We start from the raw sequence: 20246 nt of genomic DNA on the forward strand, positions 1-20246 counted from the left end.
GGGCAAATTGGAGGGGAAAACAAACTCGAGAGACTGTGGACTCTGAGAAACAATATGAACGTTTTGGATAATACTAAAACTTCAAAAACTTCAAAAAATATTTAAAGTAAAAACTTAAAAAATATTTAAAGTAAAAGGAAAGAAACAAAGTGAAGTTGCTGGAGGAGCAGAGGATGGAGGTATGGGGTAATTGTGTGATGTGCATTAAGAAGAGCACCTTGTGTAATGAGTACTGCATGTTGCATGCAACTGATGAATCATTAAATTCTGCCCATGAAACTAAGAAAAAAATTTTAAGCCTCTCTATCCCACAAAAAATGAAATAATTATATCTTTTTAAAATTTATTTTTAATTTTTTAAAATTTATTTTCAGTGTAACAGTATTCATTGTTTTTGCACCACACCCAGTGCTCCATGCAATACGTGCCCTCCCCATCACCCACCACCTGGTTCCCCAACCTCCCACCCCCCGCCCTTTCAAAATCCTCTGGTTGTTTGAAATAATTAAATCTAAAAGATTTAAAATAGTCACCTCATCTATAATCACTGTATTTTTTAAATAATTATTAATATTTTATATATAGTTATTAAAATAAAACAATTTAGACTATACAATTATAGTATACTTCATAATTAATATTTGAAATAATCAAATCATATCAGAGAAAGACAAATAGCATATTATTTCATTCATGTATGGAATTTAAGAAACAAAACAAATGAATATAGTTGGAAATAGAAAAAAGAGGGGCAAACCAGAAAGCAGATTCTTAACTATAGAGAAAAAATTGTGGGTTGATGGAGGGAAGTAGGTAGGGAGTTTGGTTAAATGGGTGATGGAGATTAAGGAGGGCAATGGTGATGAGCACGGGTATTGTATGGAAGTGGTGAATTACTAAATTCTAACCTGAAACTACTATTAATGATGTATGTAAACTGACTGGAATTTAAATTAAAAAAATTGAAGAAGAAAAAAATAAAATGGGATGAAACTAATGTAGTGTAAGTTGGCTAATTGAATTTAAATAAAATTAAAAATGGAATGAAAATTAAAGAAACTAAAAAAATCATTACATCTTAAGGACTTAAGTAAAAACAGTTACTTCAATGACTGCAATCTTCCATCAGGTAGAAGTCCTTGGAGTGATCACTGACTTTTTGCTGTCTATCATGTTCTGGTAGAATTGAATATCTATTGGTTCTATGATGGCCATGGTCAATCTGGAGAAGGGAAAGATAGGGGGAATTTGCACTTACCGGGTGGGTGTTCCATAAAGGTGAGGCCTGGATGAGGCAGAAATGGCGGCAATTATAGCTGGGACTCCATGGCCACGCCATGAGCTTCTTCATTACCCTGCTCACACTGGAGTAGTTGACCACTATCAGGTTGTGTGCAGAGAGGAAGAGGTGCAGACCCTCCAGCAGCATCCAGGTGAAGGAAGCCAGGTAGAGATAGTGTAAGGCACCCTCGAAGATGGCGCACAGCACCTGGGGAGGAGAAAGGTATCATGAGGTGGGACTGTCAGGGAGGAGGGTGGCCCCAGGACCTATCCCATACTTTGTCATTGGAGAGAACACTTATATATATGGTCAAGTTGTCAGGAGAGGATTTGTCTTCTAGTTCATTAGTCAATGTGAAATAGGGTACTTACCCCTCTAACATCCCAGGACCCAAGGCTATCTTTATCTATGCTCCATGAACTAATCATCCCATAGGGTGCTGTGGCTCCTCTGTAACAATGTTGGTACCAGTCAATGGCCATGAGGAAGATCAGGTGGGCCAGAAAGAGGCAGATTGAGAGCTGCAGGTGGAGTGAGGTGCTGGTGTTCTGGATGGCTTTGCAGAGCAGGAAGGTGAAGGTTGCCAGGAGGAGTCAGAGCAGAGAGAGGCCTAGCCCCAGGTAGGTGATCAGAAACATCATGGGATCCTCCTCCTGGCACACATCAATGAGGGGATCACAGTCACATCTTTAAAAGCACAACTAGAATGGCAAAACTTAAAAAAAATTATGGTACCAAATGTCAGCAAAATGGAACAGTTGGAATTCTCATACAATGCTCTCTCAGAATATAAAAGGTAACAACTGTTTTGGAATGTAGCTTGGGATTTTTAAAAAATAAAGTTAAACACACGCTAATGCTAAAATACACCTATCATAGGATTCAGCAATTCCATTTTTGGGTATTTACCCAATAGAAATGAAAATAAGTGTCCACAAAAACAATATTTAAGAATATTCATATCAGCTTTATTCAACATAGCCCTAACTGCAAACAATGCAAATGGCCATTAACTAGAGGACACATAAATAATTTGTGGAATAGTTATATATTGGGATGTTATATAGCAATAAAAAGAATGAAGTGTGGTTACACACAGTAACTTGGGAGAATCTCATAGAATGCTGAGCAGAAGAAATCAGACAAAAATGAGAATAATTCTACTCTATTGAATGACTCTGGGAGAGTCAAAAGTAAACTATAGCAATAAAATGAAATCTGTGGTTTTCTGTGGGTAGGCATGGGAACACTCAGAGGTACGAGGAGCTTCCTGAGGTGATGGAAGGGTTCTATAGCTCAGTGAGAGTTGTAGTACAGGGTGTTTACAACTGGGAAAACTCGTGATGTGTACACTTACAATCTGATTTTTATTGCAATAATATTTACCCAGTAAAGTCAATTTTTTTTATTTTTTATTTTTTTATAAACATATAATGTATTTTTATCCCCAGGGGTACGGGTCTGTGAAATGCCAGGTTTACACACTTCACAGCACTCACCATAGCACAAACCCTCCCCAATGTCCATAACTCCACCCTCCTCTCCAAACACCCCTCCCCCCAGCAACCCTCTGTTTGTTTTATAAAATTAAGAGTCACTTATGCTTTGTCTCCCTCCCCATCCCATCTTGTTTCATTTATTCTTCTCCCACCCCCCTAACCCCACATGTTGCATCTCCACTTCCTCATATCTGGGAGATCATATGATAGTTGTCTTTCTCCGATTGACTTATTTCACTAAGCATGATACCCTCTAGTTCCATCCATGTCATTGCAAATGGCAAGATTTAATTTCTTTTGATGGCTGCATAGTATCCTATTGTATATATATACCACATCTTCTTTATCCATTCATCTGTTGATGGACATCTAGGTTCTTTCCATAGTTTGGCCATTGTAGACATTGCTGCTATAAACATTTGGGTGCACGTGCCCCTTCGGATCACTACATTTGTATCTTTAGGGTAAATACCCAGTAGTACAATTGCTGGGTCATAGGGTAGTTCTATTTTCAACATTTTTGAGGAACCTCCATGCTGTTTTCCAGAGTGCCTGAACCAGCTTGCATTCCCACCAACAGTGTAGGAGGGTTCCCCTTTCTCCGCATCCTAGCCAGCGTCTGTCATTTCCTGACTTGCTAATTTTAGCCCATTCTGACTGGTGTGAGGTGGTATCTCATTGTGGTTTTGATTTGTATTTCCCTGATGCTGAGTGATGTGGAGCACTTTTTGATGAGTCTGTTGGCCATTGGGATGTCTTCTTTGCAGAAATGTCTGTTCATGTCTTCTGCCCATTTCTTGACTGGATTATTTGTTCTTTGGGTGTTGAGTTTGCTAAGTTCTTTATAGATTTTGGATACTAGCCCTTTATCTGATATGCTGTTTGCAAATATCTTCTCCCTTTCTGTCAATTGCCTTTTGGTTTTGTTAACTGTTTCCTTTGTTGTGCAAAAGCATTTGATCTTAATGAAATCCCAATAGTTCATTTTTGCCTTGCTTCCCTTGCCTTTGGCGATGTTCCTAGGAAGACGTTGCTGCGGCTTAGGTTGCTGCCTGTGCTCTCCTCAAGGATTTTGATGGATTCCTTTCTCACAATGAGGTCCTTCATCCATTTTGAGTCTATATTCATGTGTGGTGTAAGGAAATGGTCCAGTTTCATTCTTCTGCATGTCGCTGTCCGATTTTCCCAACACCATTTATTGAAGAGGCTGTCTTTTTTCCATTGGACATTCTTTCTTCATTGTCAAAGATTAGTTGACCATAGAGTTGAGGGTCTATTTATGGGCTCTCTATTCTGTTCCATTGATCTATGTGTCTGTTTTCAATGCCTGTACCATGCTGTCTTGATGATGACAGCTTTGTAATAGAGCTTGAAGTCCGGAATTGTGATGCCACCAACTTTGGCTTTCTTTTTCAACATTCCTTTGGCTATTCGAGGTCTTTTCTGGTTCCATATAAATTTTAGGATTATTTGTTCCATTTCTTTGAAAAAAATGGATGGTATTTTGATAGGGATTGCATTAAATGTGTAGATTGCTTTAGGTAGCATAGACATTTTCACAATATTTATTCTTCCAATCCAGGAGCATGGAACATTTTTCCATTTTTTTGTGTCTTCCTCAATTTCTTTCATGAGTACTTTATAATTTTCTGTGTATAGATTCTTAGTCTCTTTGGTTAGGTTTATTCCTAGGTATCTTATAGTTTTGGGTACAATTGTAAATGGGATTGACTCCTTAATTTCTCTTTCTTCAGTCTTGTTGTTGGTGTACAGAAATGCAACTGATTTCTGTGCATTGATTTTATATCCTGACACTTTACTGAATTCCTGTACAAGTTCTAGCAGTTTTGGAGTGGAGTCTTTTGGGTTTTCCACATATAGTATCATATCATCTGTGAAGAGTGATAGTTTGACTTCTTCTTTACCAATTTGGATGCCTTTAATTTCTTTTTGTTGTCTGATTGCTGAGGCTAGGACTTCTAGTACTATGTTGAATAGCAGTGGTGATAATGGACATCCCTGCCGTGTTCCTGACCTTAATGGGAAAGCTTTCAGTTTTTTTCCATTGAGAATGATATTCGTGGTGGGTTTTTCATAGATGGCTTTGATAATATTCAGGTGTATGCCCTCTATCCCTACACTTTGAAGAGTTTTGATCAGGAAGGGATGCTGTACTTTGTCAAATGCTTTTTCAGCATCTATGGAGAGTATCATATGGTTCTTTTTCTTTCTTTTATTAATGTGTTGTATCACATTGATAGATTTGGGGATGATGAACCAATCCTGCAGCCCTGGAATAAATCCCACTTGGTCGTGGTGAATGATCCTTTAATGTACTGTTGAATCCTATTGGCTAGTATTTTGGTAAGAATTTTTGCATCTGTGTTCATCAAGGATATTGGTCTGTAGTTCTCTTTTTTGGTGGGATCATTGTATGGTTTAGGGATCAAGGTGATGCTGGACTTATAATATGAGTTTGGAAGTTTTCCTTCCATTTCTATTTTTTGGACAGTTTGGTAGAATTCCCCTGAGAAGCCGTCTGGCCCTGGGCTTTTGTTTGTTTGGAGATTTTTGATGACTGTTTCAATCTCCTTACTGGTTATGGGCCTGTTAAGGTTTTCTATTTCTTCCCGGTTCAGTTGTGGTAGTTTATATGTCTCTAGGAATGCATCCATTTCTTCCAGATTGTCAAATTTGTTGGCGTAGGGTTGCTCATAGTATGTTCTTATAATTGTCTGTATTTCTTTGATGTTAGTTGTGATCTCTCCTCTTTCAGTCATGATTTTAATTATTTGGGTCCTTTCTCTTTTCTTTTTGATGAGTCTGGCCAGGGGTTTATCAATCTTATTGATTCCTTCAAAGAACCATCTCCTAGTTTCATTGATTTGTTCTATTTTTTTTTGTTTCTATTTCATTGATTTCTGCTCTGATCTTTATGATTTCTCTTCTCCTGCTGGGTTTAGGGTTTCTTTCTTGTTCTTTCTCCAGCTCCTTCAGGTGTAGGGTTAGGTTGTGTACTTGAGACCTTTCTTGTTTCTTGAGAAAGGCTTGTACCGCTATATACTTTCCTCTCAGGACTGCCTTTGCTGTGTCCCACAGATTTTGAACCATTGTGTTTTCATTATCATTTGTTTCCATGAATTTTTTCAATTCTTCTTAAATTTCCTGGTTGACCCATTCATTCTTTAGAAGGATGCTGTTTTGTCTCCATGTATTTGGGTTCTTTCCAGCTTTCCTCTTGTGATTGAGTTCTAGCTTCAGAGCATTGTGGTCTGAAAATATGCAGGGAATAATCCCAATCTTTTGATACCGGTTGGGACCTGATTTGTGACCCAGGATGTGATCTATTCTGGAGAAGGTTCCATGTGCACTAGAGAAGAATGTGTATTCTGTTGCTTTGGGATGAAATGTTCTGAATATATCTGTGATGTCCATCTTGTCCAGTGTGTCACTTAAAGCCTTTATTTCCTTGTTGATTATTTGCTTGGATGATCTGTCCATTTCAGTGAGGGGAGTGTTAAAGTCCCCTACTATTATTGTATTATTATTGATGTGTTTCTTTGATTTTGTTATTAATTGGTTGATATAGTTGGCTGCTCCCACGTTAGGGGCATAGATACTTAAAATTGTTAGAACTTCTTGTTGGACAGACCCTTTGAGTAGGATATAGTGTCCTTCCTCATCTCTTATTATAGTCTTTGGCTTAAAATCTAATTGATCTGATATAAGGATTGCCACCCCAGCTTTCTTCTGATGCCCATTAGCATGGTAAATTGTTTTCCACCCCCTCACTTTAAATCTGGAGGTGTCTTTGCGTCTAAAATGAGTTTCTTGTTGGCAACATATTGATGGGTTTTGTTTTTTTATCCATTCTGATGCCCTGTGTCTTTTGATTGGGGCATTTAGCCCATTAACATTCAGGGTAACTATTGAGAGATAGGAATTTAGTGCCATTACTAGCCTGTAAGGTGACTGTTACTGTATATTGTCTCTGTACCTTTCTGATCTACTACTTTTAGGCTCTCTCTTTGCTTAGAGGACCCCTTTCAATATTTCCTGTAGAGCTGGTTTGGTGTTTTCAAATTCTTTCAGTTTTTGTTTGTCCTGGAAACTTTTTATCTCTCCTTCTATTTTCAATGATAGCCTAGCTGGATAGAGTATTCTTGGCTGCATGTTTTTCTCGTTGAGTGCTCTGAATATATCATGCCAGCTCTTTCTGGCCTGCCAGGTCTCTGTGGATAAGTCTGCTGCCAATCTAATATTTTGACCATTGTATGTTACAGACTTCTTTCCCCGGGCTGCTCTCAGGATTTTCTCTTTGTCATTAAGACTTGCAAATTTTACTATTAGGTGACGGGGTGTGGACCTATTCTTGTTGACTTTGAGGGGGGTTCTCTGCACCTCCTGGATTTTGATGCTTGTTCCCTTTGCCATATTAGGGAAATTCTCTCCAATGATTCTCTCCAATAGACCTTCTGCTCCCCTCTCTCTTTCTTCTTCTTCTGGAATCCCAATTATTCTAATGTTGTTTCGTCTCATGGTGTCACTTATCTCTCGAATTCTCCCCTCGTGGTCCAGTAGCTGTTTGTCCCTCTTTTGCTCAGCTTCTTTATTCTCTGTCCTTTGGTCTTCTGTATCACTAATTCTTTCTTCTGCCTCATTTATCCTAGCAGTGAGACCCTCCATTTTTTATTGCACCTCATTAATAGCTTTTTTGATTTCAACTTGGTTAGATTTTAGTTCTTTAATTTCTCCAGAAAGGGCTTTTATATCTCCAGAGAGGGTTTCTCTAATATCTTCCATGCCTTTTTCAAGCCCAGCTAGAACCTTCAGAATCGTCATTCTGAACTCTTGATCTGACATATTACCAATGTCTGTGTTGATTAGGTCCCTAGCCTTTGGTACTGCCTCTTGTTCTTTTGTTTGTGGTGATTTTTTCCGCCTTGTCTTTTTGTCCAGATAAGAGGATATGAAGGATAAAATAAAATACTAAAAGGGTGGCAAAGACCCCAGAAAAATGCGCTGTAACCAAATCAGAAGAGACCCCAAATTGTGGAGGCGGGTGGAGAAAGGGAATAAAAAAAGGTTCAGAAAAAAAAAAAGAAAAAAATTTAAAAAATAGAACAAATAAAGAAAAAATATAAAAAAGAAAGAAAAAATATATATTTAGATACCCTAGTCAAAAAGGGTAAAAAAGAAAAGGGTAAAAGTTTTAAAAAATTTAGCAGAAGAAGAAAAAAGAAAGAAAAAAATTGAAAAAAAAATTGAATTAACCGCAAGACTAAAGAATCATGGGGAGAAAGCTGTGAGTTCCGTGCTTTGCTTTCTCCTCCTCTGGAATTCCGCTGCTGTCTTAGGTATTGAACCTGCTTTCCTTGATAGATGAACTTCATCCTGGCTGGATATTTTGTTGATCTTCTGGGGGAGGGGTGTTCAGCGTGGCTTGGTAGATTTCTAGCTAAATTCAAGGGACCGGTTGAAACAGAGTCCCCCACTCTTCTGCCATCTTGGGAATCTTACTGTATTACATGACTTACTGATTTTCTGACTCCCTTTTTGCACAGAGTTGGAAATTCTTTTCTTTTTTCTGTGAACTTAGTCAGATGATCCAACATACTTGCTCTGATAACTTCCTCAATGACCTAGTGGTATATCTTGCAAGTGGACTTCTGGGTGTCATTCCACTTACTGGTATCCTCTTCTCTTACTCTAGAATTATAACTTCCATTTTGAAAATTTCATCTTCTGAGGGCAAGTATAAAGTATTTTCCACCTGTAGGTCTCACTTATCGGTTGTCTCTTTATTCTATGATAGAAGTTTTGGAGTATATATATATATATATTTTAAAGATTTTATTTATTGGGAGGAGGAGTCAAGATGGTGGAGAAGTAGCAGCCTGAGACTACATCAGGTAGCAGGAGATCAGCTCGATAGCTTATCTAAACATTGCAAACACCTACAAATCCAACGGGAGAGCAAAGAGAAGAAGAACAGCAACTCTAGAAACAGAAAATCAACCACTTTCTGAAAGGTAGGACTGGCGGAGAAGTGAATCTAAAACGACGGGAAGATAGACCGCGGGGGGAGGGGCCGGCTCCCGGCAAGCGGCGGAGCAACGGAGCACAAAATCAGGACTTTTAAAAGTCTGTTCCACTGAGGGACATTGCTCCAGGGGCTAAACCGGGGTGAAGCGCACGCGGGGCCAGCGTGGCCCCAGGCCCCGCAGGGTCACAGAAGGATCGGGGGTGTCGGAGTGTCGGAGAGCTCGCAGGTTTTAGAACGGAGAAGCCGGCTGCAGAGACAGAGCCGGGGACTAAACTCTCAGCTCGTGGTTACCTTGAACTGGTCGCGGGCTGGGTGAGCTCAGAGCGCGGCTAGAGGCTGGGGATATGGGAGTGATTGGGTGCCGTCCTCTGGGGGCGCACTGAGGAGTGGGGCCCCAGGCTCTCGGCTCCTCTGGGCTGGAGACTGGGAGGCCACCATTTTCATTCCCGTCCTCCGGAACTCTACGGAAAGCGTTCAGGGAACAGAAGCTCCCAAAAGCGAACCCGAGCCAATTACTTAGTCCGGCCGCCGGTAAGGGCGGTGCAATCCCGCCTCGGGCAAAGACACTTGAGAGTCACTACAACAGGCCCCTCCCCCAGAAGATCAACAAAATATCCAGCCAGGACGAAGTTCATCTATCAAGGAGAAAGCAGATTCAATTCCTAAGACAGCAGAGCAATTCCAGAGGAGAAGAAAGCAAAGCACGGAACTCATGTCTTTCTCCCCATGATTCTTTAGTCTTGCGGCTACTTCAATTTTTTTTTCTTTTTTCAATTTTTTTTCTTTTTTCTTTTTTCTTCTTCTGCTAAATTTTTTTTAAACTTTTACCCTTCTCTTTTTTAACATTTTTTGACTAGTTCATCTAAATTTATATATTTTTTCTTTCTTTTTTATATTTTTTATTTGTTTTATTTTTTAAATCTTTTTCTTTCTTTCTCTTTTTTTTTTCTTTTTTTTTCAGAAGCTGTTTTTATCCCCTTTCTCCCCCCCACAATTTGGGGTCTCTTCTGATTTGGTTACAGCGCATTTTTCCGGGGTCTTTGCCACCCTTTTAGTAGTTTATTTGCTCCTTCATATTCTCTTATCTGGACAAAATGACAAGGCGGAAAAAATCATCACAAACAAAAGAACAAGAGACAGTACCGAAGGCTAGGGACCTAATCAACACAGACATGGGTAATATGTCAGATCAAGAGTTCAGAATGACGATTCTGAACATTCTAGCCGGGCTCGAAAAAGGCATGGAAGATATTAGAGAAACCCTCTCTGGAGATATTAAAGCCCTTTCTGGAGAAATTAAAGAACTAAAATCTAACCAAGTTGAAATCAAAAAAGCTATTAATGAGGTGCAATCAAAAATGGAGGCTCTCACTGCTAGGATAAATGAGGCAGAAGAAAGAATTAGTGATATAGAAGACCAAATGACAGAGAATAAGGAAGCCGAGCAAAAGAGGGACAAACAGCTACTGGACCATGAGGGGAGAATTCGAGAGATAAGTGACACCATAAGACGAAACAACATTAGAATAATTGGGATTCCAGAAGAAGAAGAAACAGAGAGGGGAGCAGAAGGTCTATTGGAGAGAATCATTGGAGAGAATTTCCCTAATATGGCAAAGGGAACAAGCATCAAAATCCAGGAGATGCAGTGAACCCCCCTCAAAGTCAACAAGAATAGGTCCACACCCCGTCACCTAATAGTAAAATTTACAAGTCTTAGTGACAAAGAGAAAATCCTGAAAGCAGCCCGAGAAAAGAAGTCTGTAACATACAATGGTAAAAATATTAGATTGGTGGCAGACTTATCCACAGAGACCTGGCAGGCCAGAAAGAGCTGGCATGATATATTCAGAGCACTCAACGAGAAAAACATGCAGCCAAGAATACTCTATCCAGCTAGGCTATCATTGAAAATAGAAGGAGAGATCAAAAGCTTCCAGGACAAACAAAAACTGAAAGAATTTGCAAACACCAAACCAGCTCTACAGGAAATATTGAAAGGGGTCCTCTAAGCAAAGAGAGAGCCTAAAAGTAGTAGATCAGAAAGGTACAGAGACAATATACAGTAACAGTCACCTTACAGGCTAATAATGGCACTAAATTCCTATCTCTCAATAGTTACCCTGAATGCTAATGGGCTAAATGCCCCAATCAAAAGACAGAGGGCATCAAAATGGATAAAAAAACAAAACCCATCAGTATGTTGCCTACAAGAAACTCATTTTAGACGCGAAGACACCTCCATATTTAAAGTGAGGGGGTGGAAAACAATTTACCATGCTAATGGGCATCAGGAGAAAGCTGGGGTGGCAATCCTTATATCAGATCAATTAGATTTTAAGCCAAAGACTATAATAAGAGATGAGGAAGGACACTATATCCTACTCAAAGGGTCTGTCCAACAAGAAGATCTAACAATTTTAAATATCTATGCCCCTAACGTGGGAGCAGCCAACTATATCAACCAATTAATAACAAAATCAAAGAAACACATCAATAATAATACAATAATAGTAGGGGACTTTAACACTCCCCTCACTGAAATGGACAGATCATCCAAGCAAAAGATCAACAAGGAAATCAAGGCCTTAAATGACACACTGGACCAGATGGACATCACAGATATATTCAGAACATTTCATCCCAAAGCAACAGAATACACATTCTTCTCTAGTGCACATGGAACCTTCTCCAGAATAGATCACATCCTGGGTCACAAATCAGGTCTCAACTGGTATCAAAAGATTAGGATTATTCCCTGCATATTTTCAGACCACAATGCTCTGAAGCTAGAACTCAATCACAAGAGGAAAGCTGGAAAGAACCCAAATACATGGAGACTAAACAGCATCCTTCTAAAGAATGAATGGGTTAACCAGGAAATTAAAGAAGAATTGAAAAAATTCACGGAAACAAATGATAATGAAAACACAACAGTTCAAAATCTGTGGGACACAGCAAAGGCAGTCCTGAGAGGAAAGTATATAGCGGTACAAGCCTTTCTCAAGAAACAAGAAAGGTCTCAAGTACACAACCTAACCCTACACCTGAAGGAGCTGGAGAAAGAACAAGAAAGAAACCCCAAACCTAGCAGGAGAAGAGAAATCATAAAGAACTGAGCAGAAATCAACAAAATAGAAACCAAAAAAAACAATAGAAAAAATCAATGAAACTAGGAGCTGGTTCTTTGAAAGAATCCATAAGATTGATAAACCCCTGGCCAGACTCATCAAAAAGAAGAGAGAATGGACCCAAATCAATAAAATCATGAATGAAAGAGGAGAGATCACAACTAACACCAAAGAAATACAGACAATTATAAGAACATACTATGAGCAACTCTACGCCAACAAATTGGACAATCTGGAAGAAATGGATGCATTCCTAGAGACATATAAACTACCACAACTGAACCAGGAAGAAATAGAAAACTTGAACAGGCCCATAACCAGTAAGGAGATTGAAACAGTCATCAAAAATCTCCAAACAAACAAAAGCCCAGGGCCAGATGGCTTCCCAGGGGAATTCTACCAAACATTTAAAGAAGAACTCATTCCTATTCTCTTGAAACTGTTCCAAAAAATAGAAACGGAAGGAAAACTTCCAAACTCATTTTATGAGGCCAGCATCACCTTGATCCCCAAACCAGACAAGGATCCCACCAAAAAAGAGAACTACAGACCAATATCCTTGATGAACACAGATGCAAAAATTCTCGCCAAAATACTAGCCAATAGGATTCAACAGTACATTAAAAGGATTATTCACCACGATCAAGTGGGATTTATTCCAGGGCTGCAGGGTTGGTTCAACATCTGCAAATCAATCAATGTGATAGAACACATTAATAAAAGAAAGAACAAGAACCATATGATACTCTCAATAGATGCTGAAAAAGCATTTGACAAAGTACAGCATCCCTTCCTGATCAAAACTCTTCAAAGTGTAGGGATAGAGGGCACATACCTCAATATTATCAAAGCCATCTATGAAAAACCCACCGCAAATATCATTCTCAATGGAGAAAAACTGAAAGCTTTTCCGCTAAGGTCAGGAACACGGCAGGGATGTCCATTATCACCACTGCTATTCAACATAGTACTAGAAGTCCTAGCCTCAGCAATCAGACAACAAAAAGAAATTAAAGGCATCCAAATTGGTAAAGAAGAAGTCAAACTATCACTCTTCGCAGATGATATGATACTATATGTGGAAAACCCAAAAGACTCCACTCCAAAACTGCTAGAACTTGTCCAGGAATTCAGTAAAGTGTCAGGATATAAAATCAATGCACAGAAATCAGTTGCATTTCTGTACACCAACAACAAGACTGAAGAAAGAGAAATTAAGGAGTCAATCCCATTTACAATTGTACCCAAAACTATAAGATACCTAGGAATAAACCTAACCAAAGAGACTAAGAATCTATACACAGAAAATTATAAAGTACTCATGAAAGAAATTGAGGAAGACACAAAAAAATGGAAAAATGTTCCATGCTCCTGGATTGGAAGAATAAATATTGTGAAAATGTCTATGCTACCTAAAGCAATCTACACATTTAATGCAATCCCTATCAAAATACCATCCATTTTTTTCAAAGAAATGGAACAAATAATCCTAAAATTTATATGGAACCAGAAAAGACCTCGAATAGCCAAAGGAATATTGAAGAACAAAGCCAAAGTGGGTGGCATCACAATTCCGGACTTCAAGCTCTATTACAAAGCTGTCATCATCAAGACAGCATGGTACTGGCACAAAAACAGACACATAGATCAGTGGAACAGAATAGAGAGCCCAGAAATCGACCCTCAACTCTATGGTCAACTCATCTTCGACAAAGCAGGAAAGAATGTCCAATGGAAAAAAGACAGCCTCTTCAATAAATGGTGCTGGGAAAATTGGACAGCCACATGCAGAAAAATGAAATTGGACCACTTCCTTACACCACACACGAAAATAGACTCCAAATGGATGAAGGACCTCAATGTGAGAAAGGAATCCATCAAAATCCTTGAGGAGAATGCAGGCAGCAACCTCTTCGACCTCAGCCGTAGCAACATCTTCCTAGGAACAACGGCAAAGGCAAGGGAAGCAAGGGCGAAAATGAACTATTGGGATTTCATCAAGATCAAAAGCTTTTGCACAGCAAAGGAAACAGTTCACAAAACCAAAAGACAACTGACAGAATGGGAGAAGATATTTGCAAACGACATATCAGATAAAGGGCTAGTATCCAAAATCTATAAGGAACTTAGCAAACTCAACACCCAAAGAACAAACAATCCAATCAAGAAATGGGCAGAGGACATGAACAGACATTTCTGCAAAGAAGACATCCAGATGGCCAACAGACACATGAAAAAGTGCTCCACGTCACTCGGCATCAGGGAAATACAAATCAAAACCACAATGAGATATCACCTCACACCAGTCAGAATGGCTAAAATTAACAAGTCAGGAAATGACAGATGCTGGCGAGGATGTGGAGAAAGGGGAACCCTCCTCCACTGTTGGTGGGAATGCAAGCTGGTGCAACCACTCTGGAAAACAACATGGAGGTTCCTCAAAATGTTGAAAATAGAACTACCCTATGACCCAGCAATTGCACTACTGGGTATTTACCCTAAAGATACAAACATAGTGATCCGAAGGGGCACGTGTACCCGAATGTTTATAGCAGCAATGTCTACAATAGCCAGACTATGGAAAGAACCTAGATGTCCATCAACAGATGAATGGATAAAGAAGATGTGGTATATATACACAATGGAATACTATGCAGCCATCAAAAGAAATGAAATCATGCCATTTGCGATGACGTGGATGGAACTAGAGCGTATCATGCTTAGTGAAATAAGTCAATCGGAGAAAGACAACTATCATATGATCTCCCTGATATGAGGACATGGAGAAGCAACATGGGGGGGTAGGGGGATAGGAGAAGAGTAAATGAAACAAGATGGGATTGGGAGGGAGACAAACAATAAATGACTCTTAATCTCACAAAACAAACTGTGGGTTGCTGGGGGGAGGTGGGATTGGGAGAGGGGGAGCGGGCTATGAACATTGGGGAGGCGAGGCGAACCATAAGAGACTATGGACTCTGAAAAACAACCTGAGGGTTTTGAAGGGTCAGGGGTGGGAGGTTGGGGGAACAGGTGGTGGGTAATGGGGAGGGCACGTTTTGCATGGAGCACTGGGTGTTGTGCAAAAAGAATGAATACTGTTACACTGAAAAAAATAAATAAAATGAAAATAAAAAAAAAAAGAAAAAAGATTTTATTTATTTATTTGACAGAGAGAGATCACAAGTAGGCAGAGAGGCAGGCAGAGAGAGAGGAGGAAGCAGGCTCCCCACGGAGCAGAGAGCCTGATGTGGGGCTCGATCCCGGGACCCTGAGATCATGACCTGAGCCGAAGGCAGCGGCTTAATCCACTGAGCCACCCAGGCGCCCCTGGAGTATATATTATTTATGCTACTTCACAAAACTACCATAGTCTCAGTGACATACCCAGTGGTCATGCTCAGGATGAACCTCTTCATCTAGGTTTGAGGAACAGAGACATAAAGCTGGCCCCAAGAAGGCTCTTTAGCATAAAGACATTCTCTGCATAGAAGGATCCTTTGTTTCAAGATGAAGTCTTTGGCAATAGGGTTCAAAACCCTAGAAGACCTAGATCATGATATTTATATCAATATGTAGCAAAAATAATGCGATTTCTAATTTACATACTTCAGTCCATAATTTTTCAAACATAAGCAACTATTTCTTCTATGTTTCTTTTTTAAAATTTAATTTAATTTTTTCTGTTCCTCTGTGTGGCTTTTGTTTCCTGGTGGCTTTCCGTTTCTCTTCAGAGGGTCAGAGCAAAAAAATGGCTGTGCAAGGATCTCTGGCCCAGAGCCCCAAGATTGTGGTCCCCCTTCTTCAATAAATCCTCCAGGCCAAACTCCCCACCTCTGTGTGCACCAAACCCACAGACCCCTGTGATTCGCTTCCACTGCAATTCTCTCCAGGCAGAAATACCTGGTGTCTGTAAGTGACATTTTTCAGTCTTTTTGACTGCAAACAGTTGTGGGCTCCCATGTGCACTTCTCTCCACTATTACTCCCAGGTCACAGCTATGTGCCATCCCACTGTTCTTTCCAGGGCCACTGCCACACCAAGAGGTGTTGCCCAGTCATGCAGGCAGCCATTTTGATCTCCAGGGGATGTTAAGTGGTCCACATGTTCCAGTCCTCTTCAGGGTGCTCAAGCAAAGACCAGTATCCCTACTGGCCTGGCTCACAGTTTATGATGACTGGCGCTGAGAGTCCCTTCTGGGCTCACTGACCATAACTAATTTTCCTGCTCCACTGCTTGGGCACTCTATCAGCTGAGGAACCCCCATTCTTTCTGTGTCTCCTGGGATCCTGAGACCACAATGAACCACCTAGAATTCTGCACTATTCATTCCCTGGGCCCCTTTCAGAAAGGGATGTCTCTCGCTGGAGCAGATTTCTAAGGGTTCCAATTTTGCACTCCAGTGTTATATCACTTTCTGGTAGCCAGTTTATGGAGGCGCCCTCCCCCCTCCATTTATCTTCTGATATTTCCCCACAGTTTCATCGTTCAGCACCTTCTACCTTTCAAAAATAGTCATTTTTCTGCTTGTAGAGTTCGAGATATACTTTCTTTTTCTTTTTCTAAAAATTTTCTTTATTTTTAAAATTTCTTCTCAGTGTTCCAGAATTCATTTTTTATGCACCACACCCAGTGCTCTATGCAATATGTGCCCTCCATAATACCCACCACCAGGCTCACCCAACCACCAGATATATTTTCTTATATCTCAAGCTGAATTTTTGTGTGTTCAAAATGGTTTCAGAGACACCTAGTTTAATTTCAGGGACCAAATAAAATGAGACCCCCTGTTCTGTTGCCATCTTGCCTCCCCCTTGCCTTTTTAATGTTTAATTACAGAAATGTTGAATCACTCTATTGTTCACCTGAAAATAATATTACATTGTACCTTAACTAACTGGAATTTAAACAAAGACATTGTATTTTAAAAATTGAGTTGTTTTGGTTTTTTGCTATTGAATTTTTGTACATTTTTTGATGTTAATCTATTATCAGATATGTGTTTTGCCAATCTTTTCTCCACTTGTTGGCTGCCTTTTACTTGAGTAATATTGCCCTTCGATGCACAAATATTTTTAATTTTGCTGAAGTAATTTTCTTCTCTAGTTGACTGTGACTTTGGCATTTTATCCAGGAAATCTTGGTCAGAAATCCAGTCATGGATATGTACATATGTGTTTTCTTCTAAGTGCTTACAGTTTTATTTCTTGTGGTTAGGTCTGTGATCCTTTTGGAGTCACGTTTGTAGATGGTCGATAGAAGGATCCCTCTCATTTTTTGCATGTGGATATTCTGGTTTCCCAGCACCATTTCTTGGAAAGACTGTCCATTTACCTTTGAATTGTCCTGGCACTATTGTCAAATATCATTCAATTTATAAACCAAGTTTATTTCTGAGCTTCCTCCTGTTTCAATGATTTGTACTTCTACTTATGTTGTTGTTGTTGAAAACAGATTAATAATGATAGTGTGGTAACACTGAAAACCGTATTTCCCCCATCCCTAGGAATTTTTTTAGTTGAATATAATCTACGTACAGTCTTATTTTGGCTTCAGGTGTGCAATGTAATGATTCATCAATTTTATACGCTGTTCAGTGCTCATTGAGATAAGTGTAGTCCTAATGCCCTATATCTATCTCCCCTATCACCCATTCAACTGTGAATTCCTCAAGAGAAGGAACCTTGTCTTGTACTTTTCTTCATTCCCAGGACATAGTTTAGTGCATAGTTTAGTACCATATCATAACTGCTACTTAAGTGTTTGTAAGATGTCAAAAGAAGCAAATGGTTGAGTGATATTAAATAGACATTTTGTACAATGAAGGAGGAAGGGGAAGCAAGACAACAAGAGAAGCACTGTGGTGGCTGGTGGATCTATGATCACGAGGCAACAGAAGAGTGTCTGGATGGGAGAAAGGAAATATTGAAGACACAAAGAATCTCTCCTTCAAATCAGAATTACAGGATAGTTTGCCTTACTAGTGTGATTCTTATTGAAAGGAGAACTTGTGGGACAAAATAGTTTAATGAGATAAGAGACACTCATGGAATTCCCAGGTTGTGTCCCAGTACCAACATTGGGACCAGTTTGCATTCTGTGTTTCTCTCCTAGCTCCAGAGCACCAAGTCTCTGAAATGAAGTGAGAAAAAAATAATATTTCATTAATGAGACTCATAGGAATTCATCCCTACAGCCACAAAAATTTAAAATACCTCTGCTGCACCCACTGAATATGTCTCTTCTAATCTCAGGTGATATGAACACATAACTGTCTTCCAGATCCTTCATGAGTGGGGCCATGTCTCTTCCTTTCCTAGAGGTATAACTTCCAACCTCAGCAATCATCCATGGCAGAAACTGGGGCAGTGATCTCACAGTGTTCTGTGATATCATCTGGGTGAGCCACATATTTTATGGTGGGAGGGACCATTTCAATGCATAGCTATTTTGGGGGCACAAAGAGGACAATAACTAAAGGAGGGTTTAGTGATGCCAGATCCTGCCTATTAAGACTTTGATTCTGTGACAAAACTCTGAATACACTAAGCTATCTCTTTCCCTGATCAGTCTTCTCCAGAGTAGTGCTTAATGACAGGGATGTCATTCCTCAATAGTCTTTCCTCTTTTTTCATTGATTGTTCTTTCATTATTGAGAGTATTTGTTTGTTGTTATTCAACCATTTGTATTGAAGTTATTTAAAAAATATTTTTTCAGTAATTAATGAATGTAGACACTATGGTTTATTCCGGGACTAAATTAATGACTAAGACATTGTTTCTTCTCTCAAGGTACTCACTGTGTAAACGAAGTGAGAGGTGTAAAAATAAATAAATGTGCTATCATGATGTTGCATTGAAATTTGTAGAAGTATCCAGAAAAGTTGACTCTTTAATTTATTTTTAACTGCCTTCAAAATTTGGCTCTTTCAGGGGAGTTAGTAAAGTCCACAGACAAGCTTATAATGGGACTGAACCTTGAAGGAGCTGTTGGAGTTCTTCCAGGGGGATAATGGGTGTGATCAGTCCAGGAAGAAATAGCAGAGGAAGAAATTTAGAGACTAATTAAACTAGAAGTTGTGCTGCTATGATTAGAAACACTTCTTACTCACCACCAAACTCAGAGTCTACAGTCTTTCATGGTTCATCTCCCCTTCCTACTTCCCCCAACTCACTTCTCCTCTCCTTCTTCCAATGTCCTTCATGTTATTACTTATGCTCCACAAGTAAGTGAAACCATATGATAATTTACTCTCCCTGGTGGTGGGTATTAAGGAGGGCACATATTGAATGGAGTGCTGGGTGTGGTGCATAAACAACGAATCTTGGAACACTGAATGAATAAATTAAAATAAAATAAAAAATTAAAAAAAAATACTAGTGTATATAATGCAAAAAAGAAAATAAAAGAAACACTTCTTAGTGATCTGTCCAACAATCAGTAGATCTACTAGTAGCATTGTATGCAAAATGAACCAACATGAACCTGGCCTGGTAGGAAACAGCATGTTAAGAATCAGGTATTTTGGCTAAAGGATTGAAATTTAATTCTGAAATTGGTGGGGCATAAGTGCAGGTTTTAAATGTCAGGAGGTAGCTATGCACAGGTCTGCTTTATGGAAAATGGCACAGGTTAATGTGAGTAACAAATTATTGCTGTGTTCAGAGTGTGAGGGGGACATTGAGGGATAGAAGTAGCACAATGAGCATGAGATGGGAGGCAAGTGGTGGGTCTCTGGGGGATGGACAACATGGATACAAAAATTCAGATGAATAATATTTTATTGTATGTATATAACACATCCTCTTTATCCATTCATCAGTAGATGGACATCTGGACTACAGTTTGGCCATTGCTACCATTTGCAATGATATGGATGGGACTAAAGTGTATTATGCTAAGTGAAATAAATCAGTCAGAGAAAGATAAATAATATATGATCTCCTCATTTGTGGAATTTAAGAAAGAAAGTCACTGAACAATGGGAAGGGAGAAAAGAAAAAAAGGAGAGAAAAAAACAAGCTGTAAAGGAGTCTTAATGGTGGAGGACAAACAGGGTTGATGAATGGAGGCAGGTAGGTGGGGGTGTGAGGGGATGTGCTAGATTAGTGATGGGTAGTAAGGAAGGCTCTCATTGGGATCAACATTGAGTGTCTTATGTAAGTGATGAATCACTGAATTCTACTCCAGAAACCAATATTGCACTGTATGTTAACTGACAAAATGTTAATAAATAAATGAAAAAAAAATCACAAAGAACATGGAGGATATGGGGAGATGGAGAGGA

General features: G+C 39.4%; 1 pseudogene; it reads right to left on the reverse strand.

The window, feature by feature from the left end:
* Positions 1 to 15377, reverse strand: part of LOC123932165 — a 28684-nt pseudogene extending 13307 nt beyond the window's left edge.
* Positions 15378 to 20246: the final 4869 nt, after the last annotated feature.

Source organism: Meles meles, chromosome 20, assembly GCF_922984935.1.
Source record: "Meles meles chromosome 20, mMelMel3.1 paternal haplotype, whole genome shotgun sequence".
Taxonomy (NCBI): Eukaryota; Metazoa; Chordata; class Mammalia; order Carnivora; family Mustelidae; genus Meles; species Meles meles.